Here is a 26,137-nt window from a genome sequence, read left to right as displayed (position 1 = left end):
ATTTCATTACAGCCGACACCTGATATGTGCCATCCGGGGATCGAGCAGCGTATATCAGATGTCATTACAGCCGGCGCCTGATATGTGCCATCCGGGGATCAAGCAGCGTATATCAGATGTCATTACAGCCGGCGCCTCATACATGCCATCCGGGGATCGAGCAGCGTATATCAGATGTCATTACAGCCGGCGCCTGATATGTGCCATCCGGGGTCGAGCAGCAAATATCAGATGTCATTACAGCCGGCGCCTGATATGTGCCATCCGGGGATCGAGCAGCGTATATCAGATGTCATTACAGCCGGCACCTGATATGTGCCATCCGGGAATCGAGCAGCTTATATCAGATGTCATTACAGCCGGCGCCTGATATGTGCTATCCGGGGATCGAGCAGCGTATATCAGATGTCATTACAGCCGGCACCTGATATGTGCCATCCGGGGATCGAGCAGCGTATATCAGATGTCATTACAGCCGGCGCCTGATATGTGCCATCCGGGGATCGAGCAGCGTATATCAGATGTCATTACAGCCGGGGCCTGATATGTGCCATCCGGGGTCGAGCAGCAAATATCAGATGTCATTACAGCCGGCGCCTGATACGTGCCATCCGGGGATCGAGCAGCGTATATCAGATGTCATTACAGCCGGCGCCTGATATGTGCCATCCAGGGATCGAGCAGCGTATATCAGATGTCATTACAGCCGGCGCCTGATATGTGCCATCCGGGGATCGAGCAGCGTATATCAGATGTCTTTACAGCCGGCGCCTGATACGTGCCATCCGGGGATCGAGCAGCGTATATCAGATGTCATTACAGCCGACACCTGATATGTGCCATCCGGGGATCGAGCAGCGTATATCAGATGTCATTACAGCCGACACCTGATATGTGCCGTCCGGGGATCGAGCATTGTATATCAGATGTCATTACAGCCGACGCCTGATATGTGCCATCCGGGGATCGAGCAGCGTATATCAGATGTCATTACAGACGAGCAGCGTATATCAGATGTCTTTACAGCCGGCGCCTGATACGTGCCATCCGGGGATCGAGCAGCGTATATCAGATGTCATTACAGCCGGCAGCTGATATGTGCCTTCCGGGGATCGAGCAGCGTATATCAGATGTCCTTACAGCCGGCGCCTGATACGTGCCATCCGGGGAACAAGCAGCGTATATCAGATGTCATTACAGCTGGTGCCTGATACGAGCCGTCCGGGGATCGAGCAGTGTATACCAGATGTCATTACAGCCGGCGCCTGATATGTGCCATCCGGGGATCGAGCAGCGTATATCAGATGTCATTACAGCCGGCGCCTGATACGTGCCATCCGGGGTCGAGCAGCGTATATCAGATGACATTACAGCCGGCGCCTGATATGTGCCATCCGGGGTCGAGCAGCGTATATCAGATGTCATTACAGCCGGCGCCTCATATGTGCCATCCGGGGATCGAGCAGCGTATATCAGATGTCATTACAGCCGGCGCCTGATATGTGCTATACGGGGATCGAGCAGCGTATATCAGATGTCATTACAGCAGGCACCTGATACGAGCCGTCCGGGGATCGAGCAGTGTATATCAGATGTTATTACAGCCGGCGCCTGATATGTGCCGTCCGGGGATCGAGCAGTGTATATCAGATGTCATTACAGCCGGTGCCTGATATGTGCCATCCGGGGATCGAGCAGCGTATATCAGATGTCATTACAGCCAGCGCCTGATACGTGCCATCCGGGGTCGAGCAGCGTATATCAGATGACATTACAGCCGGCGCCTGATATGTGCCATCCGGGGTCGAGCAGCGTATATCAGATGTCATTACAGCCGGCGCCTGATATGTGCCATCCGGGGATTGAGCAGCGTATATCAGATGTCATTACAGCCGGCGCCTGATATGTGCCATCCGGGGATTGAGCAGCGTATATCAGATGTCATTACAGCCGGCGCCTGATATGTGCTATACGGGGATCGAGCAGTGTATATCAGATGTCATTACAGCAGGCACCTGATACGAGCCGTCCGGGGATCGAGCAGTGTATATCAGATGTCATTACAGCAGGCACCTGATACGAGCCGTCCGGGGATCGAGCAGCGTATATCAGATGTCATTACAACCGGCGCCTGATATGTGACATCCGGGGATCGAGCAGCGTATATTAGATGTCATTACAGCCGGCGCCTGATATGTGCCATCCGGGGATCGAGCAGCGTATATCAGATGTCATTACAGCCGGCGCCTGATATGTGCCATCCGGGGATCGAGCAGCGTATATCAGATGTCATTACAGCCGGCGCCTGATATGTGCTATCCGGGGATCGAGCAGCGTATATCAGATGTCATCACAGCCGACGCCTGATATGTGCCATCCGGGGATCGAGCAGCGTATATCAGATGTCATTACAGCCGGCACCTGATATGTGCCATCCAGGGATCGAGCAGCGTATATCAGATGTCATTACAGCCGGTGCCTGATATGTGCTATCCAGGGATCGAGCAGCGTATATCAGATGTCATTACAGCCGGCGCCTGACATGTGCCATCCAGGGATCGAGCAGCGTATATCAGATGTCATTACAGCCGGCACCTGATATGTGCCATCCGGGGATCGAGCAGCGTATATCAGATGTCATTACAGCCGGCGCCTGATATGTGCCATCCAGGGATCGAGCAGCGTATATCAGATGTCATTACAGCCGGCACCTGATATGTGCCATCCGGGGATCGAGCAGCGTATATCAGATGTCATTACAGCCGGCGCCTGATATGTGCCATCCGGGGATCGAGCAGCGTATATCAGATGTCATTACAGCCGGCGCCTGATATGTGCCTTCCGGGGATTGAGCAGCGTATATCAGATGTCATTACAGCCGACACCTGATATGTGCCATCCGGGGATCGAGCAGCGTATATCAGACGTCAGGCTACCTTTAAGCGAGGGTGTAAATGTGCCAGACAGCGAGATTTTGTCACGTCACCAATGTGAGGCTTTCCCAGACTTTACCATAAATGCAGGACAGGATAACGCAGCATTCTTCACTATTCTGTCCACTAAAATACAAGCTCCGATGATGGAACCCGAGAGGTCCTGATTCTGTGTAGGGTACAGCAGGTCCCACCAGGGACTGATGGACGGGGTTCGGTTCTGCTGTTAGTTATTATCCTCCAGTGATGGAGCAGAACTACTGAATTAAAAGCAGCAGTGTGAACACGGCCATATCATATGATTAGTGGTTTCACATGATGCCGGATTCACCACCCTAGATCTCACCACATCTTGGCTGACTATTGGTATGACGGACACTAGACATCAGCTGGGGCGGGGGATATGTTAAGAGGTGCCCCTTACGGATGGAGAGGAGCTAGACTAGGACCTGGCAGGAGCTGTGCCTTGGCGTGTTTATAGGGATTGATCCAGGCCATTAAAGGGATTGTCCAAGTTTTCCCTAAAGCCTGCAGACGTGTGAAGCCTCAGATCACGCAAAGCAGCTTGTGAAAAAACAGAAATGTGTGGTCGCCTAAAATATATCTTTTAATAAGAACGTTAAAACCGAAAACATAAAAAAGGGGGCAATAGCTCACAATATGTACGCACTAATATACCCTAGAACTCCCTGCCTGCCAGCGGAGGCTAGCACTCTTAGTTTCTGCATTATGGCGCCCCCAATGGTCAGCGACTCTCCCTAAAGACCCTAACATAACATGTAGTACAGGTATTATCTCATCTACCACCCTGGTCACATGTGGGAGACGTGTGCTCACACCATTGCTTGTGGCCACAGGATCGAGCCGGTGACCCCTGATGAAGCTCGATGCTTCCTGGGGGTGAAACGCATCAGGAGTTTGAGATGTATGGCCTGCACCTTGGGTCTGGTGAACACTGCAGATGAGTACACCATTACTAACCTTATACAGTACAGACCAAAAGTTTTGACACCACATCTCATTTAAAGATTTTTCTGTATTTTCATGACTATGAAAATTGTACATTCACACTGAAGGCATCAAAACTATGAATTAACACATGTGGAATTATATACTTACCAAAAAAGTGTGAAACAACTGAAATTATGTCTTATATTCTAGGTTCTTCAAAGTAGCCACTTTTTGCTTTGATGACTGCTTTGCACACTCTTGGCATTCTCTTGATGAGCTTCAAGAGGTAGTCACTATGAATGGTCTTCCAACAATCTTGAAGGAGTTCCCAGAGATGCTTAGCACATGTTGGCCCTTTTGCCTTCATTCTGCGGTCCAGCTCTCCCCAAACCATCTCGATTGGGTTCAGGTCTGGTGACTGTGGAGGCCAGGCCATCTGGCGTAGCACCCCATCACTCTCCTTCTTGGTCAAATAGCTCTTACACAGCCTGGAGGTGTGTTTGGGGTCATTGTCCTGTTGAAAAATAAATGATGGTCCAACTAAACGCAAACCGGATGGAATAGCATGCCGCTGCAAATGCTGTGGTAGCCATTCTGGTTCAGTATGCCTTCAGTTTTGAATTTTGTCACCAGCAAAGCAACCCCATACCATTACACCTCCTCCTCCATGCTTCATGGTGGGAACCAGGCATGTAGAGTCCATCCGTTCACCTTTTCTGCGTCGCACAAAGACACGGTTGTTGGAACCAAAGATCTCAAATTTGGACTCATCAGACCAAAGCACAGATTTCCACTGGTCTAATGTCCATTCCTTGTGTTCTTTAGCCCAAACAAGTCTCTTCTGCTTGTTGCCTGTCCTTAGCAGTGGTTTCCTAGTAGCTATTTTACCATGAAGGCCTGCTGAACAAAGTCTCCTCTTAACCAATGTTGTAGAGATGTGTCTGCTGCTAGAACTCTGTGTGGCATTGACCTGGTCTCTAATCTGAGCTGCTGTTAACCTGCGATTTCTGAGGCTGGTGACTCGGATAAACTTATCCTCAGAAGCAGAGGTGACTCTTGGTCTTCCTTTGCTGGGGCGGTCCTCATGTGAGCCAGTTTCTTTGTAGCGCTTGATGGTTTTCGCCATTGCACTTGGGGACACTTTCAAAGTTTTCCCAATTTTTTGGACTGACTGACCTTCATTTCTTAAAGTAATGATGGCCACTCGTTTTTCTTTACTTAGCTGCATTTTTCTTGCCATAATACAAATTCTAACAGTCTATTCAGTAGGACTATCAGCTGTGTATCCACCAGACTTCTGCACAACACAACTGATGGTCCCAACCCCATTTATAAGGCAAGAAATCCCACTTATTACACCTGACAGGGCACACCTGTGAAGTGAAAACCATTCCCGGTGACTACCTCTTGAAGCTCATCAAGAGAATGCCAAGAGTGCAAAGCAGTCATCAAAGCAAAAGGTGGCTACTTTGAAGAACCTAGAATATAAGACACAATTTCAGTTGTTTCACACTTTTTTGTTAAGTATGTAATTCCACATGTGTTAATTCATAGTTTTGATGCCTTCAGTGTGAATTTACAATTTTTACAGTCAAGAAAATACAGAAAAATCTTTAAAAGAGAAGGTGTGTCCAAACTTTTGGTCTGTACTGTACCTCTATGCAGAGGTTATTTTTTTTTCTAAATGAAATGGTGTGTTTATTTGAATTTTTGGCAATCCCCTTTTATGCCTCATCCGTTCTGCTGTGGTGACCACAAGTAGAAGGTATGAATCAGAGATTTGGGATCATACACTCAGCATCGTGAGCTTAGATTAGTGACAGTGGTTTGTCCCTTTTGAATAAAAGTCTATTACACTGGTCTACAAAAAAAAAAAAGTTTCTGGCATGGACTTTAAGAACAGTTTTAGACTAATTTGAGGGCGCTGTATTCAAATCTGATCTTATAATTTCTCTATCACATCACGTTTTTGCGCTACAGGTATATAGCCCATTTTCATGAATTCCATGATAAATATTAGTGTATGAAAAGTGCCGGTTTATACGGTTCACTAAGGTAAATTTAGTTTTCATTTAGTCTCCCAATAAATGTGAGAATATCTTTGTTTTCTTTGAACATGCAGAATTCCCATTTGTTATGACAACACCCTTGTTTTCTGTGCTACTGGGACAGTAGAGCTACAGCAGAGCATTGGGTGAAAACTGAATGGCCTCAGCGACAGAGTTCGGCATCTGGCGATAAGAATGTCATCCATGGTCCTCTAGTGCAGAGGTCCCCAACCTTTTTTGCACCAGGGACCGGCTTTAAGCCAGACCAGTTTTCCATGGCCCGGTGGGGGTGGGGCAGGGGCGGGGCTTTGGTCATATGGGGGTGGGGTTATGGAGGGATGGAGCTTAGTGCATACTTATCATATAATTATGACATTTATAATGAGAATGTGATTCAACTTACCATAGGTTCAGAATGAGTGGGAGCACCATGCTTGTTTCCCTGGTGCTCTGCACCATTATTGCCCCATAGCTGTGCCATATAGTGCTCTGCACCATTATTGCCCCATAGCTGTGCCATACAGTGCTCTGCACCGTTCATAATTGCCCCATAGCTGTGCCATACAGTGCTCTGCACCATTATTGCCCCATAGCTGTGCCATATAGTGCTCTGCACCGTTCATAATTGCCCCATAGCTGTGCCATACAGTGCTCTGCACTGTTTATTATTGCCCCATAGCTGTGCTGCTGCTGCTGCAATAAAAATAATAAAACACATACTCACCTCTCTTGCAGCTCCTCGGCGCCATCTTCCCGGCGTCTCCCTGCACTGACTGATCAGGCAGAGGGCGGCGCGCACATTATATACGTCATCGCGCCCTCTGCCTGCACAGTCAGTGAGGAGAGAGAGACGCCGGGAAGATGGAGACAGCGGCGCCCGGCGTGTGGAACCAGGACAGGTGAATATGACATACTTACCTGCTCCCGGCGTCCCGCTCCTTCCCCCGGACAGCTGCTCTTCGGTGCCGCAGCCTCTTCCTCTATCAGCGGTCACCGGCACCGCTTCATTAGAGAAATGAATAGGCGGCTCCGCCCCTATGGGAGGTGGAGCAGCCTATTCATTTCTCTAATCAGCGGTCCCACGTGACCGCTGAACAGGGGAAGAGCTGCGGCGCCGCGGACCGGCTGAAAAACCCCAACGGCCCGGTCCCGGTCCGCGGACCGGCGGTTGGGGACCTCTGCTCTAGTGCATAGGAAGGACATTGTCTTTCCTCCCTTACACATAAAACTTGGATTGATGAAGCAGTTTGTCAAAGCTCTCAATCACAGTGGAGAATGCTTTAACTATATATGATCAACTTTTCCTGGTCTTAGTGAAGAGAAGAAAAAGGCTGGAATATTTGATGGACCTCAAATAAAAACACTTATGAGAGACCCAAATGTTATCACATCAATGAATGAGACAGAAGAAAGAGCTTGGAATGCAGTTTGTAATGTGGTGCAGAATGTTCTAGGGAATAAGAAAGCCGACAACTATGAAGAGATTGTGGAAGAGCGACTAATGAGTCTGCGGAATCTGGGATGTAGAATGAGGATCAACATTCACTATTTACACAGCCATGTGGACTTTTCTCCAGAGAACCTTGGGGATGTGAGCGAGGAACAAGGGGAGCGTTTTCATCAGGACATTAAAACAATGGAAGAACGGTATCAAGGCCGGTGGGACTCACCTATGATGGCCGACTATTGCTGGAGCTTGATGAGAGACAACCCAGAAGCTGAACGTCACAGATCAGCCAAGAAAAGAAAGTTCCAATAATAACCGCCATGTGTCATTCATCTGTGTGCCATATATATGTGTTTTATATTTTGTAGTTTAATTCTGTAAGTATATTTGGTTTGCTGTACATAGACTTTGTAATCTTTGTTATTCCTTGATTAAAAATATACAAAATATAGTACCGAAAATCATGTGTTTTTATCATAAAACATTAGGGGTAATTTTCATCAAAAATTGAAAATATCTCGAAATCCTGATGTGATAGCCAAAAACGGAGATCATATTCGTAATCAGCAGCCAAAATTGACTTAAAATATGTTTTAAAACCTTTTGCCAGAAAAATTGCGTTGACCACTGTTATTTGCCAACTCTAAGTGTTGAGTACTGAGCTTCATCAGGGAATCACCGGCTGAATCCTGCGGCCACATGCAATGGAGTGAGCACACATCCGCCTGACGAAGTGACATCCACGTGAAACGCGCATCGGGGTACGTGGCCGCAGTCTGGCAGGATCTGTTACATAATGGGTAATTAACCACATTATTTTTCTAACGTTATATAATTTTCATGTGATAATAGTTTTGCATAACAACATGTTGGCCTGGACATTTAATGTGAAATATTGGAACCGTGAGTATTATACTGAATAATTAGAATTGTCATCCTATCATATTATTTGCTCAATAAAGCTTTCACTAGAATAAACTGGTATACTGCTGACCATAGCCTCCGGCCACTGCTTTGTTTTCACCTTTGTGGATCTAAAACCTTATGTACACATATAGAATTTTATAGTACTTATGCGTATTGTGAATACACAACTATTTTATGCATGAATAAAATTGTATATTGTTATTGTAGAGAAACGGGGTCAGTGGGTGCCCTTGTCCGCTGGCCCGGCTGTCTTTAGCAAGACTGCATGGACCACGGCTCATACCACTGGACGCCCGCTCTATCTCCCCGTGGGCAATACACTACACAGACAACACAGGGTTAAGGTAAAACAGTGTGGCAATACTTTATTGAACCACAACACACAATAGCAAACAGAACAATCTCACCATGGCTGGAATTGTTTGGTTACATGGGCGCATATAAAATATCACTGCGTCTCCATGTATTTCCAGTATGACACGATGTCAGAGCTCCCAGGGTCGCTACTCCATCTGTGGATAAAGAGGTAACGACAAGCATAGGGAGATGACCAAGAACTGTCCATAGAGTCCATACAAGGTCCAAAGCCAGTTGACACGAGAGTCACCACCTGGCTTATCTGACCATCTCCATGGAACCAGGCGACCAGCGGGTCCCAACCCTGGCTTTCTCCAAACATATCCATGGTGCAGAGATGGTCACTGGATCAGATCTGTGTCCTTCCAACCGGTGCCGAAAACCCCTAGGTTGTATCCTATAGAATCATAGATCAGTGTCCCTCGTGATGGTGTCATGATGAATTGGCTGCAGTCCTTTCTCTTGTCTGTTGGGTGGTTTGCAGAATGTCCGGCTGGTAGCTCTGTGTTACTTCAGTCTCCCAGGATGTGATCTGAGTCTTTTTATACCCAAGGCATGTAAAGGCCCCGTCTCACTTAGCGACGCTAAAGCGATCCCGACAACGATACGACCTGTCAGGGATCGTTGCTGCGTCGCTATGTGGTCGCTGGTGAGATGTCAAACAGTGAGATCTTACTAACGATCGCAGCTGCGATCTCACTGTTTGACATCTCACCAGCGACCTGTAGCGACCTGTACAACGATCTCACATGGGAGCTATTATGACGATTCAGTGTCTGAGTCGTCAACGAGGTCGTTGGTAAGGTGTCAAACACAGCGATGTGTGCTACCCAGCGGGACCTCAACGATCAAAAAAAGGTCCAGGCCATTCCGACACGACCAGCGATCTCACAGCAGGGGCCTGGTCGCTGCTACGTGTCACACATAGCGAGATCGCTACTGAGGTCGCTATTGCGTCACGAAACTTGTGACTCAGCAGCGATCTCGCTAGCGATCTCGCTTAGTGAGACGGGGGCTTAAGCTATTTTTAGGGTCCTTCAGTCCAACATCAAGATAAGGTAAACAATGGTGATGGGATTAAGTAGCACTATTGGCATATAAGCACACATCAATAAACAAAGCTTAACACACCCTATGTACAGTCACTATTACAGACTTAAGGTACCGTTAAGGTACCTTCACACGAAACGACTTTGTAACGATATCGCTAGCGATCCGTGATGTTGCAGCGTCCTGGCTAGCGATATCGTTTAGTTTGACACGCAGCAGCGATCAGGATCCTGCTGTGATGTCGCTGGTCGCTGAATAAAGTCCAGAACTTTATTTGGTCGTCCGATCGCCGTGTATCGTTGTGTTTGAAAGCAAAAGCAACGATACCAGCGATGTTTTACACTGGTAACCAGGGTAAACATCGGGTTGCTAAGTGCAGGGCCGCGCTTAGTAACCCGATGTTTACCCTGGTTACCATCGTAAAAGTAAAAAAAAAAAAACGTACATACTCACATTCCGGTGTCCGTCAGGTCCCTTGCAGTCTGCTTCCCGCTCTGACTGACTGCCGGCCGGAAAGTAAGAGCAGAGCACAGCGGTGACGTCACCGCTGTGCTCTGCTTTCACTTTACGGCCGGGAGTCAGTCAGTGCGGGAAGCAGACTGCAAGGGACCTGACGGACACCGGAATGTGAGTATGTACGGTTTTTTTTTTACTTTTATGATGGTAACCAGGGTAAACATCGGGTTACTAAGCGCGGCCCTGCCCTTAGTAACCCAATGTTTACCCTGGTTACCCGGGGCCTTCGGCATCGTTGGTCGCTGGAGAGCGGTCTGTGTGACAGCTCTCCAGCGACCACACAACGACTTTCCAACGATCACGGCCAGGTCGTATCGCTGGTCGTGATCGTTGGAAAGTTGCAGCGTGTGACAGTACCCTTAGGGTACCGTTACACTAAACGACTTATCAACGATCACGACCAGCGATACGACCTGGCCGTGATCGTTGGTAAGTCGTTGTGTGGTCGCTGGGGAGCTGTCACACAGACAGCTCTCTCCAGCAACCAACGATCAGGGGAACGACTTTGGCATCGTTGAAACTGTCTTCAACGATGCCGAAGTCCCCGAGTAACCAGGGTAAACATCGGGTTACTCAGCGCAGGGCCTTGCTTAGTAACCCGATATTTACCCTGGTTACCATTGTAAAAGTTAAAAAAAAAAAACACTACATACTCACATTCCGATGTCTGTCACGTCCCCCGGTGTCAGCTTCCCGCACTGACTGTGTCAGCGCCGGCCGTAAAGCAGAGCACAGCGGTGACGTCACCGCTGTGCTTTGCTTTACTGCCGGCGCTGACAGTCAGTGTGGGAAGCTGACTGCGGGGGGACGTGACAGACATCGGAATGTGAGTATGTACTGTTTTGTTTTTTTTAAACTTTTACAATGGTAACCAGGGTAAATATCGGGTTACTAAGCGCGGCCCTGCGCTTAGTAACCCGATATTTACCCTGGTTACAAGTGAACACATCGCTGGATCGGCGTCACACACGCCGATCCAGCGATGACAGCGGGTGATCAGCGACCAAAAAAAGGTCCTGATCATTCCCTACGACCAACAATCTCCCAGCAGGGGCCTGATCGTTGGTCGCTGTCACACATAACGAGATCGCTAAGCGGGATCGTTGCTACGTCACCAAAAGCGTGACGTTGCAACGATATCGTTAACGAAATCGTTATGTGTGAAGGTACCTTTACACAGTATGTTAGATAGTATATCAGTGGGCAAGTCTGTCTTCTTGACCCACCAGACATAAACACTTAAATTCACAAGCCAATATACAGATAAAAAGCCAGTTCTTTTGTTTTTGTAAAACATAGTTGTCTGGGAAATTAAGATATAATCTGGTTTCTTCCCAGTTATGTATAATGACTCGGGTCCTCCTTTTGTAAAAAAAAATTCAGTATTAGAGTCAACATTTTGATGAGTACATTGAGAATTTTGGAACTGGTACTTTATATCTCATTCAATATCCCTCACCTGTCCGTCAGATGCCATAATTCACGTCTGGGGGATAAACCGTTTTCAACCTTGACAGTGCCAAGATGCGAGAGTTCAGGCTGAGAACCACTGGGGAACGAGCGCAGCCTCAGTGACTGGCGGTGAGGTCATCGAGGTAATCGCCGGTCACTGAGGCTGCGCCCTCAGCTAGGCTGAACTGTGGGGACCTTGGTGAGATCACCGATGGCAATGTGAGAGTTTCACGGTGCAGAGGTGAGTTCACTGGGAGAATTTCACTGCGGTGAACTCGCCTCTGCACCGTGGGGGGGGGGGGGGAATATCCATGGCCCCTTACCAGCCTGAGAATACCAGCCCCCAGTTGTCAGCTTTAACAAGGCTAGTTGTCAAAAATGGGGGGACCCCTCTGTTCTTGATATCCAGCTGGCTGATGAATACTCCCATCATCCGCTCCTGCTCTCACTGTTATTAGCAGTAGTCCCATCAGCCGACACTAGTGACCGGAGGTAAACTTCATACCTCCGATCACAGCTGCGGACACATGCTGTCATTTCACAGAGTGGGAGCCGCGGCTCTCTGACTGGTGGTGATGATTTTACCACCGATCAGAAGCGGTGTTTGCTGCGCTGTCATGCACATTTAGGGAGAGCCGCTGACGAGTGGGGCCGCCATACTGCAGAAACTAAGGGTGCCAACCTCCGCTGATAGGCAGGGTATTCATGAGGGTATTCTAGGGCATATTCACAAGTACATATTGTGAGCTATTGCCCCTTTTCTAGACCCTTTTTTTACTTGCTTGTTTTCGTATTATATATATATCTATCCTTCCTTTGCGAGATTATTGACCTACCAGCCACTAATCAGGCTTCCTTCACCTGCTCCTTCATTTTACAACTACATTGCTGGTCCGTATATTGACTCCTGGCCATCCCTGACTATGCTACGTGCTGACCCTAGTGGTTGCAACACCACTACTCCAAGCCAGGTCAGTCCATAATACTAAGTGCCGAGAGGGGTTAATTGGTCATGTTCAGGGCTAGGTTTAGTGAACAGTTCTAGAGTGGGTGGGAGGTTGTTCACCATATCTCCATCCCAGGGTGGAGTCCAGAGGACAAATACACAGCCTTCTTGGTCATTCAGTGTTGGGTGTGTCTGAAGGTGCAAGCTCCAGAGCTGGGTTTTCATGATAAGGAAAGTTGAACCTTTTGCTGTTTGTTTCCGAGCAGGCGGATCCCCGCCGCAACACTGGTAATGTAATGGGAAGCAGGGTGCACTCAAGCCGTATATAAGAGTTAGTAAAGGGCGTGCAGAGCCCAGTCCAATATAGTATAACTGAAACAAAGGGAAGAATGGACTATAAAACGGCTCGCACAACCATGTATATTATGAAAATACAAAAAATATTTATTCAAAACACCATAACACAACAAATAAAAACATTAAAAACACACAACATTTTGTGTACATCACCCACATGTATTTGTATATATCAGAATAGGAGAACGAAAATCCCCAAGTATCTGTATCACAAATATAATGTCACGGACTCAATTAGAGAAGAGGTATAATACCTCAAAATGTCATAGCGGCGGCTAGAGAGCCCCCATAGACTTACTCATGTATAGTAGCAAAAGCACCCCTAGGCTAGAGTCTGGATGAGTATAAGAACAGTCATAGGGTATAAATTCATAGAGTTTTAAAGGGTGATACAACGCCAAATAGTCAATCTCTAAAACTGAGTAGCAGAGCAAAACACAAAGGTCATCACCCAAACCTCAATAAACCATGAGGTCTTACATGAGAGTCAGAGTCAAATGTCCGGCATATGGATACAGGAAAGTCGGGTGATAGGCAGACACCCCACGCGTATCGCCGCCGCAGCGGCTTCATCAGGGGAAGTGGGTGTAATGGTGGTAAGAACTTACATATATACAGGTCAATCATCGACCGGAGTGGATGCAGCTGAGTCCCCGCCATGCAGGGAGCGGAAGTAGGGAGGTACGCGGTGGCCGCACAGAAGGAGGAGTAGACACCGGAAGTATAAGGAGTCTCCATGGAGATAGACGGCGTCTGCGCAATACCGACTCAGAATTGAGTCGAATTGCGCAAGCGTCAGGGAGAGCATACCCGGACCCAGGGAAATGGGCCGGCTGGAGCGGGGATAGCAGAAGGAAGGAAACGAAGGAGAAGGGAGAGAAGAGGGGAGGGAAGCAAATGCGGGAGATGAGTGCGAGAGCATGTGAACTGGGTGGAAGGTATAATAACTGGAGCAAAATCCCAGGTGACAATATAACTATAAAGTCAATGGGACACCTGAGAAACAAACGTTAAATTAGAAAAAGAGTACATGTCAGATAGTATGTATGTATAGACATGGCAGCAAATGAAACTAGGCAAGATATATGAGGCAATTGAAAATGTACACTGCACGGCAGAACAAATTCCATCCCCGCCGCAACACTGACTGTGCCATACGTAATGTTTTGTTTTCATGTTAGGCAAGGAAGGCTGGGTCTCTTTTGCTAACACTGCACTAGTTTATGCAGTACCTTTAATAAACCAGTGGAAGATTTAAAGAGACAGTGTTCCTGTGTCTACCTCTATGTGCAGCCAAGTGAGCCGATCTACCACAGCTACCACAGTGTAAAGTAAAGGAAGCCTGAACAATACAATGGCCGACCAATGTGTGAACAATACCTGACATATACAATGGCCGACCAATGCGTGAACAATACCTGACCTATACAATGGCCGACCAATGCGTAAATAATACCTGACATAAACAATGGCCGACCAATGCGTGAACACCTGCCTATACAATGGCCGACCAATACATGAATACCTGACCTATACAATGGCTGACCAATGCGTGAACAATACTTGACCTATACAATGGCTGACCAATGCATGAACAACACCTGACCTATACAATGGCCGACCAATGCGTGAACAATACCTGACCTATACAATAGCCGACCAATGCGTGAACAATACCTGACATAAACAATGGCCGACCAATGCGTGAACACCTGCCTATACAATGGCCGACCAATACGGGAATACCTGACCTATACAATGGCTGACCAATGCGTGAACAATACCTGACCTATACAATGGCAGACCAATGCATGAAAAATACCTGACCTATACAACGGCTGACCAATGCGTGAACCATACCTAACATATACAAGGGCCGACCAATGCGTGAACAATACCTGAACTATACAATGGCCGACCAATACGTGAATACCTGACCTATACAATGGCTGACCAATGCGTGAACAATACTTGACCTATACAATGGCTGACCAATGCATGAACAATACCTGACCTATACAATGGCCGACCAATGCGTGAACAATACCTGACCTATACAATAGCCGACCAATGCGTGAACAATACTTGACCTACACAATGGCAGACCAATGCATGAAAACTACCTGACCTATACAATGGCTGACCAATGCGTGAACAATACTTGACCTATACAATGGCCGTCCAATGCGTGAACCATACCTAACATATACAAGGGCCGACCAATGTGTGAACAATACCTGAACTATACAATGGCTGACCAATGCGTGAACAATACCTGACCTATACAATAGCCGACCAATGCGTGAACAATACCTGACATAAACAATGGCCGACCAATGCGTGAACACCTGCCTATACAATGGCCGACCAATACGGGAATACCTGACCTATACAATGGCTGACCAATGCGTGAACAATACCTGACCTATACAATGGCAGACCAATGCATGAAAAATACCTGACCTATACAACGGCTGACCAATGCGTGAACCATACCTAACATATACAAGGGCCGACCAATGCGTGAACAATACCTGAACTATACAATGGCCGACCAATACGTGAATACCTGACCTATACAATGGCTGACCAATGCGTGAACAATACTTGACCTATACAATGGCTGACCAATGCATGAACAATACCTGACCTATACAATGGCCGACCAATGCGTGAACAATACCTGACCTATACAATAGCCGACCAATGCGTGAACAATACTTGACCTACACAATGGCAGACCAATGCATGAAAACTACCTGACCTATACAATGGCTGACCAATGCGTGAACAATACTTGACCTATACAATGGCCGTCCAATGCGTGAACCATACCTAACATATACAAGGGCCGACCAATGTGTGAACAATACCTGAACTATACAATGGCCGACCAATGCGTGAACAATACCTGACCTATACAATAGCCGACCAATGCGTGAACAATACCTGACATAAACAATGGCCGACCAATGCGTGAACACCTGCCTATACAATGGCCGACCAATACGGGAATACCTGACCTATACAATGGCTGACCAATGCGTGAACAATACCTGACCTATACAATGGCAGACCAATGCATGAAAAATACCTGACCTATACAATGGCTGACCAATGCGTGAACCATACCTAACATATACAAGGGCCGACCAATGCGTGAACAATACCTGAACTATACAATGGCCGACCAATACGTGAATACCTGACCTATACAATGGCTGACCAATGCGTGAACAATACTTGACCTATACAATGGCTGACCAATGCATGAACAATACCTGACCTATACAATGGCCGACCAATGCGTGAACAATACCTGACCTATACAATAGCCGACCAATGCGTGAACAATACTTGACCTACACAATGGCAGACCAATGCATGAAAACTACCTGACCTATACAATGGCTGACCAATGCGTGAACAATACTTGACCTATACAATGGCCGTCCAATGCGTGAACCATACCTAACATATACAAGGGCCGACCAATAAAAATCCGATGAAAAAAATGTACTCAAGAACCAAATATATAAAAGGCAACTTTTATTAAAGAAAAAACAAAAAACAAAACACCAAACTTACAAAAACATGATAAGCTTTAAAAAGTGGGAAACCAAAATGCGGCATAAGAACCCACCATATTGTAAGAGGCACTACAAAAAAAAAGCCTAAATAGCCCAATGGGATGCACATGGTATATCTAAAAACGTTTACTGCAAAGCATGTCAGAACCAAAAAGGGTTCTAAAAGCAGAAAACTAATAACAATGTGCAAAAAGTTACCTCTGGTGGGTGCTACACGCCTGCCCCTACGCACGTTTCGGCAATCAGCCTTCTTCTGGGGGCCGACCAATGTGTGAACAATACCTGAACTATACAATGGCCGACCAATGCGTGAACAATACCTGACATAAACAATGGCCGACCAATGCGTGAACACCTGCCTATACAATGGCCGACCAATACGTGAATACCTGACCTATACAATGGCTGACCAATGCGTGAACAATACCTGACCTATACAATAGCAGACCAATGCATGAAAAATACCTGACCTATACAATGGCTGACCAATGCGTGAACAATACCTGACCTATACAATGGCCGACCAATGCGTGAACAATACCTGACCTATACAATAGCCGACCAATGCGTGAACAATACCTGACCTATACAATGGAAGACCAATGCATGAAAAATACCTGACCTATACAATGGCTGACCTATGCGTGAACAATACATGACCTATACAATGGCCGTCCAATGCGTGAACCATACCTAACATATACAAGGGCCGACCAATGCGTGAACAATACCTGACATAAATAATGACAATGGCCGACCAATGCGTGAACACCTGCCTATACAATGGCCGACCAATACGTGAATACCTGACCTATACAATGGAAGACCAATGCATGAAAAATACCTGACCTATACAATGGCTGACCAATGCGTGAACAATACCTGACCTATACAATGGCCGTCCAATGCGTCAACCATACCTAACATATACAAGGGCCGACCAATGCGTGAACAATACCTGAACTATACAATGGCCGACCAATGCGTGAACAATACCTGACATAAACAATGACAATAGCCGACCAATGCGTGAACACCTGCCTATACAATGGCCAACCAATACGTGAATACCTGACCTATACAATGGCTGACCAATGCGTGAACAATACCTGACCTATACAATGGAAGACCAATGCATGAAAAATACCTGACCTATACAATGGCTGACCAATGCGTGAACAATACCTGACCTATACAATGGCCGTCCAATGCGTCAACCATACCTAACATATACAAGGGCCGACCAATGCGTGAACAATACCTGAACTATACAATGGCCGACCAATGCGTGAACAATACCTGACATAAACAATGACAATAGCCGACCAATGCGTGAACACCTGCCTATACAATGGCCGACCAATACGTGAATACCTGACCTATACAATGGCTGACCAATGCGTGAACAATACCTGACCTATACAATGGCAGACCCATGCATGAAAAATACCTGACCTATACAATGGCTGACCAATGCGTGAACAATACCTGACCTATACAATGGCCGTCCAATGCGTCAACCATACCTAACATATACAAGGGCCGACCAATGCGTGAACAATACCTGAACTATACAATGGCCGACCAATGCGTGAACACCTGCCTATACAATGGCCGACCAAAACGTGAATACCTGACCTATACAATGGCTGACCAATGCGTGAACAATACTTGACCTATACAATGGCTGACCAATGCATGAACAATACCTGACCTATACAATGGCCGACCAATGCGTGAACAATACCTAACAATGGCCGACCAATGCATGAACACCTGCCTATACAATGGCCGACCAATACGTGAATACCTGACCTATACAATGGCTGACCAATGCGTGAACAATACCTGACCTATACAATAGCAGACCAATGCATGAAAAGTACCTGACCTATACAATGGCTGACCAATGCGTGAACAATACCTGACCTATACAATGGCCATCCAATGCGTGAACCATACCTAACATATACAAGGGCCGACCAATGCGTGAACAATACGTGAACTATACAATGGCCGACCAATGCGTGAACACTTGCCTATACAATGGCCGACCAATACGTGAATACCTGACCTATACAATGGCTGACCAATGCATGAACAATACTTGACCTATACAATGGCTGACCAATGCATGAACAATACCTGACCTATACAATGGCCGACCAATGCGTGAACAATACCTGACCTATACAATAGCCGACCAATGCATGAACAATACCTGACCTATACAATGGCAGACCAATGCATGAAAAATACCTGACCTATACAATGGCTGACCAATGCGTGAACCATACCTAACATATACAAGGGCCGACCAATGCGTGAACAATACCTGAACTATACAATGGCCGACCAATGCGTGAACAATACCTGACCTATACAATAGCCGACCAATGCGTGAACCATACCTAACATATACAAGGGCCGACCAATGCGGGAACAATACCTGAACTATACAATGGCCGACAAATGCGTGAACAATACCTGAACTATACAATGGCCGACCAATGCGTGAACAATACCTGAACTATATAATGGCCGACCAATGTGTGAACAATACCTGACTCGTATGGTGGCAGAAAAGCTGAACTTTGGGTTCCTGAAAAGTGCAAAAAACAAACAAACAGTTAAACCTGCTTTCAGTCTGCAGCTTTTTTTTACTGGCAAAAATCAGGTTTTGTCTGCAGAAAAAAAAAGCAACGTGTGAACATAGCCTAAAGTAGTGAGTGAATCGCCCTGTATCAGCCCAACCCTAAACAGCGCTCACATTCAGAAAAGGCTGCAGTGGCCCCAACATACAAGAAGAGTCATTGTAAACCAGCCATGTTTACTGATGATGGTTGGTGGATGGCCACCATGTCACAACAAGGCTGTAATGTCAGTAAGGAGGTGGCGGAGTCTTGTTTTGGGCTGGAATCATGGGGAGAGAGCTGGTTGTCCTTTTAGAGCCCCTGAAGGTGTGAAAATGACCTCGGCAACTAGTATAGAGTTTCTGACTGGCCACTTTCTTCCATGCTACAAAAGAAAAACCTGGCAATCTGCAGCAAAATGATCATCCTGCTGACAATGCACCATATCATGCTGCAAATAATTCCTCTGAGTCATTGGCTGCTATGGGCGTAAAGGAGATAAACTCATGGTGTGGCCACCATCTTCCCCTGACCTCATCCCTAGAGAGAACCTTTGGAGTTTCCTCAAGCAGAAAGATCTATGAGGGAGGGGGCCGATCACATCAAAACAGCAGCTCTGTGACATCCAGCAAAGGAATACAAGCAGAAACTCCCCAAAAACTCGAGTTCAATGGAGGCAAGAATTGTGAAAGAGAAATGACAGACACTTAGACGTTACATGGAACTCGGCCTGATTATATGATTGTGATTGAAAAAGCTTCAGTAACTGTAACTTCTTAATGCTGCAGATCCCACAAATGACCAATCTCCGTTCTTTATAGCCTATAAAACGTTTGGACCCTTGTTGCACAGAAGAATTTGCTGAAATTGCCCCTCTCGGCTTATACTCGAGTCATACCCAGGGGTCGGCAGGTGAGGTGGAGCAGCAGCTGTCTAATCATACTCACCTGCTCCCGGCACGGTCCCTGGTTCTCCGGGCGCTGACAGCTTTTTCCTGTAGTGAACGGTCACATGGTACCGCTCATTACAGTAATGAATATGGACCATAGGGGTGGAGTGTTATGGTCTGGTGATTAAGGAGCGACATGCGACTAGCTCTGAGCAGGTGGTAACTATACCGACCGCAGTTCCTAATCTTAACACAGACAATAGCAGTAGCCGTGGGATGTTCCTGTCACTCCCTGGACACCTCGTCACAGCCGGAGAACTAGCTACCCCTAAAGGTAGAAACAGGAAAGCTATCTTGCCTCAGAGAAAATCCCCAAAGGATAGGACAGCCCCCCACAAACAATGACTGTGAGAGGAGAAGGAAATGACATACGTAGTATGAAACAAGATTTAGCAAAGGAGGCCACTACTAGCTAGACAGAATTAGTACAGAACAGAAAACTGTGCGATCAGTAATAAAAACTAGAAAAAGTCCACCGCAGAGAAATGCAAAAAATCTCCACACCTGACTAAAGGTGTGGAGGGCAAACTCTGCTGCCCAGAGCTTCCAGCTTAGCTAAATAAATCCATACTGATAAGCTGGACAAATGAGCAAAACATAGAAAATGCCAAACAACAAAGTCCACAACAAGTGAACTGCAAAAAGACAAGCAAGGACTTAGCTTTTGCTGAAATGGTCAGAGTGGCAGGGAAATCCTCAGAGAGCCATGACTCCAAGCTCAACAATTGACAACTGGCATTGAATTAGGGAAAAGGCCAGACTAATATAGCCGAGCCAGAAAGACGATCAGTGAGAACAGCTGCTGATGCTAAATCCAAGAAGCAGCCATACCACTCAAAACCACAGGAGGGAGCCCAAGAGCAGAATTCACAAAAATGCTACTTATAACCACCGGAGGGAGCCCAAGAGCGGAATTCACAACAGTGGAGCCACATATTCATTACTGTAATGAGCCGTACCATGTGACCGCTCACTACATGAAGAAGCTGCCGGCGCCGGAGAACCAGGGACCTGCAGGGACCCCGCCAGGAGGTGAGTATAACAGGGGCATATTCACCTGTTCCTCGTTCCACCATCGGCACTGCTCCGTCTTCCGCGTCCTCTGCAGAGACGCTCAGGTCAGAGGGCGCCATGACGCGATTAGTGCGCGCAGCCCTCTGCCTGAGCGTCAGTGCAGAGGACAGGGAAGACACAGCGACGCTCTGCGGTGGAACGTGGGACAGGTGAATATAGCAAGTGCCGGAGGCCTGAGCGACGAGAGGTGAGTATGTGTCTTTTTTTTTTTTAATTGCAGAAACAGCATATGGGGCAAATATCTCAATGGAACATCTTAGGCTAGTTTCACACTATCGTTTTGATGTCCCTTGAAGCTGACTCCCAGTTCACGGGCCTTTGTTTGTAGGTTCATTGCAGTCCAGTTCTTGTACTCTGCGGTGCTGGTTCCCGATGTTGATGGGCCTTTGTCCTCCATTCCTTCTGCTCTGATCCCACTGCTTGCCACCAGTTTGTGACGGGGTGTACGGCAGAGCAAGAAGGGACAACAGGCCAAGGGATGATTCAACAGATTTATTATCAAGAACGCTGGAACAACACATGCAGTTAGATCTACAGAGTCCACAATTAGTCCAACGGAACAGATTCGGGGGCACCTCCCGATAATCCTTGTGCCAGCTAACAAAGCAATAGTCCACACGAGTCCAAGGGATCCCAAAACAATCCCACGAATGACGAGATATGTCCTCAGCTCAAGTCTCGCCCCGTTCGCTTCCGCAGTCACAGATGGACGTGGGGTCTTGCCTCGGCTAAGAATCCCCACTCCTTCTCCTTCAAGGGTCAACTCACATCTCATCTCAAAAATAAGAATGGATTGTCTGAGCTCCTGGGATCCGCCCATGAAGGGGGGTAGGGGTCACACCTTCTATTCAATGGTTGAGTCCACCAGAAGATTCTAGACTGGTGGGCTCCGCTTAGTCTATCCAGTCTGTGCATTTGACTAGCCACCTGCTGTGAGGAAGAATGGCTATTCCTTCACTAATGGTGTTGACAAAGCTTAATTACATTATAGCTTAGGGCTGCAAGTATTGGGGGAAGGAGACAGGTTAAGTTACATACATCCCATGACATTGCAAAGTGTACAGTAAATACAACCAAAGAGAAGTAGCACCACATCATGACATATAATACAAAATACAGGACAGGGGAAAAAATACATATCATGACAATCCCTTCCCCTCCCAATTTGTGTACGTACTAGGGACCTCTACAGGTGGTTAGGTACACACAGGCATGGGTGACCGGACTAAGGGCTCCTCTGGCCTGGACAGTCCATCTGCATTTTGGTTTTGGCTGCCTCATCTGTATTGTATGGTGCAGCTGTAGGCTTAAAGGCGGGCTCCATTTTACATCCTCTTTGACTTAAACTCTGCTCCCGGCACCCACCAATCGACATTGTAGCTTTCCCACATCATTTCCTAAGACAATATCTGCAGGCAGGCCCCTCACCACCCCAACCACGCATTGCTTGACCCCAAAGCCAAAGTCCAGTTCTACGCTTGCTTTTGGGATATTTTTCCATTGGCCTCCAGCTAATTCAATGGTAATCCCAGGTCCATGCTGTATTGCCTCTGGCCGAACCACTCTGGGATCAGCTATGGTGAGAAATGCCCCAGAGTCACAAAAGCCAATAACTCTCCGACCGTCCAGCATGACCTCCTGTACGTGCTTTCTTTGAGGGTTAAAGGAACTCGTGGCTGTGGCCCGCACCCCATAAACCCCTAATGGTCAAACATGGGTTTCTGAGCTATTACGCAAATCAATTTGTAGCGGTGGCACCTCTTCCCCCATTGTATGTGGCTGTAAATAATTGATAGGCCGATTTGGTGCAGGGTCAGTCCTCAATTGACCGAGTGCAGGTGTCTTGCAGATGCCCAGCCTGCCCACATCGATAACATCTGCGCTGTATCGCACTCCTTCCCATGTGCACTCTGGGGACGGAGGTAAGGAAACCTGGAGGCTGATATCTATGTGACGGTGCATGTGGTGGTTGTTGGGATTGAGACCGATTTCTCCACTGTATAGCTGGGCAGGTGGCCTGCAGATGCCCAGGATGCCCACATCCATAACACCTGCGCTCTACTACTTTCTCTCCTTGTAGCATTTCAGAGGAAGGGGTAGGACTGGCTGGAAGGTGAGTCACATGGGTATCAACATGAGGTGGTGGTCTAGTGGGACAGCAAACTTTGGGGACTGAAGGACAAGAGACCACTGGTGGTGGGGTGTTGGTAGTATTTACTCCATCCACCAGTAAATTTTTCCAATGAGGCTTGATAGTGAGAACCTCATCAGCTAAAGCAGCAGCTTGCTCCACAGTGGCTGGTCTCCTCTCACGCACCCATTCCCGGATCTCAGCAGGGAACTTGAAGTAAAACTGCTCTTTTAGGATAACCCGGAGGAAGGTCTCCCAGGTTAAGGCCTCCTCTGCCTCCAGCCAGCGATGACATATTTGTTTGAGTCTGTGGGCATACATCTTGAAAGACACTTCCTCATCACAGGCTAAAGTACGGAACTGAGTCCTGTAAGTTGTAACAACTCTGCTGGCATCACTGCATGGCCTCCCATCCCCCACCTGCATTACACTCAAACTCACTTACCTCTCTGGGCCTTGTTGTGACTTCTCTCTGCTGCCAGCTCCATGCTGTGTGCCTCATGTCTGCTGCTTGCTCTGTGCATGCTCTGTCTGTGTGCATAGGGGGGCGGCGCCGGCAACTCCTGTTTCTTATAGAGACTGTGTGCACCTTGCTAAGGTGTCCCCGGTCAATCGCCATGAGGCTTCCTGTATTTAAGACATCCCCACCCATTGGTGGGGGCCTGTGCAACTTACTCCCTCAGTCAGTTCTTAGCTGCTGAGGTGCCAGGCCCTGTCTCTGTTACTCTGTGTCCTGTGTAGCCACCCAGAGGGGCTTTGTACCCTGGCCTATGTCCGCCACCCAGAGGGGCATCGTACCCTGGCTTGTGTCCATGTCTCTGTGCCTTGTCTCGTTCCTGACTCTGTCTTAAGCCTAGTCCCGTTCCTGTGTCCGTTTATATCCCTGCCTTGGTTTCCTTTCCCTGCTCTGCCCTCTGTGTCTTGCTTTACTCTGCTTTCAGCTCCGCTCTCTGTAACCTTGCTTTGCTCTTTGCTCTGCATTCTGTGATCTTGCTCTGCACTCTGTGGTTTTGCTCTCCGCTCTGCACTCTGAGTCTTGATCTGCACTCTGACCTTGCTCTGCTCTCAGCTCCGCACTCTGTGGCTTTGCTCTCAGCTCTGCTCTCTGTAGCTTTGCTCTGCACTTTGCTCTGTTCTCTGACTTGGCTCTGCACTCTGTGGCCCTGCTCTGCGGCTCCGCTCAGCTCTTGCTCTGCGGCTCCGCTCCTTGCGGTTTTTCCTGGCTCCGCTCCTTGCGGTTCTTCCTGGCTCCGCTCCTTGCGGTTCTTCCTGGCTCCGCTCCTTGCGGTTCTTCCTGGCTCCGCTCCTTGCGGTTCTTCCTGGCTCCGCTCCTTGCGGTTCTTCCTGGCTCCGCTCTTGGCTCCGCTTCCTGGGTGTCTGCACTTGGCTCCACCCCCTGCGTGTCTGCACTTGGCTCCGCCTCCAGCTCTTGGCTCCGCCTCCAGCTCTTGGCTCCGCCTCCTGCATCTCTGTTCTTGGCTCTAGCTCCTGTGCTTTCGCTCTGCATCCGCTCTAGCGGTCTTTCTCTACCTATTATTTAGTCCTCCTGTCTGAACAGGTTCTTACCTGTTTTACATACCTGCCTGCAGACCGGTCCCTACCGGTTCTTCCAGTGTACCTGCCTGCCTACCAGAGAGCCAGCCGTGACCGCCTGTCTGCCAGAGAGCCAGCCGTGCCCGCTTGCCTGTTTATGTTCCATTCTCCGGTGGGATCAGCAGCCACAGCCAGACACCATCCTGGAGTGGTACCTGGTAGCTTCCTATTGCACAAGTCTGACCTCACCATCAGAGGCTCCAGCGAACACCTAGGAAGCTACTTAGTTACGCCCCTTCCAGGGAAGTTTGGTCTGTGGTCCAGTGGGGCCACAAACCCCCCGAGCTCACGCCCACCAGTCAGGGCGCGAGCGTGACATAAGTGTCTGGGGTAACAGCATAATGTTCTAGAATAGTCTGTTTAATCTCCGCATACTCACGGTTCCCCCGAGGGTCCATAGCTCTATAGGCTGCGGCAGCTCCACCCTCTAAGAGCCCCACAAGATGTCTGACTCGCTCCCTTTCCGGGACTTCCATTAATCGACACTGATGCTCAAAGTCCTGGAAGAAGCCCTCAATGTCGCCTGCAGCCTCATTAAACGGCTTGAAGTCTTTGCGGGACACTCTGGGGAGTTCCCTCATGGTGGGTGCTGGGGTTACAGTCTGTCTGGAGCCTCTAGCTGCTTCCAAAGCGATCTGCCTCTCCAGCAATGCCATCTCCTGAGCTCTGTCCTCGGCTCTGTGAATGGCCTCCCTCTTATCGTCTATGGTGGCCTCTTCTCCCAGCAATGCCAACTCCTCCTCGTACCACACAACCCACTGACTTTTTGGGGTATTTACCTCCGGCTGCCGTCTTTCCTCCGTTTGCTGTGGGGATCCTTCCTCAGCGTAATCTTGCAGCCGAACTCCTTCCAAAGCCTCAATTAGCTGCTCCTTGGAGAGTCCCTTGAAGCTGACTCCCAGTTCACGGGCCTTTGTTTGTAGGTTCATTGCATTCCAGTTCTTGTACTCTGCGGTGCTGGTTCCCGATGTTGATGGGCCTTTGTCCTCCATTCCTTCTGCTCTGATCCCACTGCTTGCCACCAGTTTGTGATGGGCTGTACGGCAGAGCAAGAAGGGACAACAGGCCAAGGGATGAGTCAACAGATTTATTATCAAGAACACTGGAACAACACATGCAGGTAGATCTACACAGTCCACAATTAGTCCAACGTAACAGGTTCGGGGCACCACCCGATAATCCT

General features: G+C 47.9%; 1 protein-coding gene and 1 long non-coding RNA gene across 3 annotated transcripts in view; both read right to left on the bottom strand.

Moving 5' to 3' along the window:
• The window catches only part of HINT2 (histidine triad nucleotide binding protein 2), a 107,102-nt gene that overhangs the window by 14,978 nt on the left and 65,987 nt on the right, over window positions 1–26,137 (bottom strand). The gene's annotated exons all lie outside the window — the stretch shown is intronic.
• Window positions 14,629–15,168, bottom strand: LOC143793638 (uncharacterized). The gene is made up of 3 exons (XR_013220167.1): window positions 15,113–15,168; window positions 14,769–14,811; window positions 14,629–14,661 (listed from the first exon to the last, which is right to left on the bottom strand). It is a non-coding gene; the product is annotated as an uncharacterized LOC143793638 (long non-coding RNA).

This window comes from Ranitomeya variabilis, chromosome 1 (assembly GCF_051348905.1).
Source record: "Ranitomeya variabilis isolate aRanVar5 chromosome 1, aRanVar5.hap1, whole genome shotgun sequence".
NCBI classification, from domain to species: Eukaryota; Metazoa; Chordata; class Amphibia; order Anura; family Dendrobatidae; genus Ranitomeya; species Ranitomeya variabilis.
The sequence above is the reverse complement of the archived record's forward strand: the minus strand, read 5'-3'. Positions and strand labels throughout refer to the sequence as shown.